This window comes from Penaeus monodon, chromosome 22 (genome assembly GCF_015228065.2).
Source record: "Penaeus monodon isolate SGIC_2016 chromosome 22, NSTDA_Pmon_1, whole genome shotgun sequence".
NCBI lineage: Eukaryota > Metazoa > Arthropoda > Malacostraca > Decapoda > Penaeidae > Penaeus > Penaeus monodon.
This window is the reverse complement of record NC_051407.1, coordinates 10,073,197-10,073,518: the sequence shown is the minus strand read 5'-3', so window position 1 is coordinate 10,073,518 and position 322 is coordinate 10,073,197.

Below are 322 nucleotides of genomic sequence, written 5' to 3'. Positions count from 1 at the left end.
GATTATTGTAAATTTGATTGTGATTAGTCAGTATTATTCATAATAAAAATTTATTTGTAATAATAGCAGACAAAAGAGCTATAGCGATAGTAGAAAATGGAAAATAAAAATTTAAAAAGTTAATTATTTTACACGTGTCATCTCATGCAAAAAAATCCGGGTCATGCTGTTCGCCATTTTCAGAAAATGGTTGAGTGTTATTTTAACATTTTTTTGCAAGAATTAATGTTGGAGTTATCCTGGACATTCTGCAATACATGGAATGGACGTTTTTGATGAATTAATGCATAACGTTAGCTTGTTGCTTTTGTATTTTTCCCTC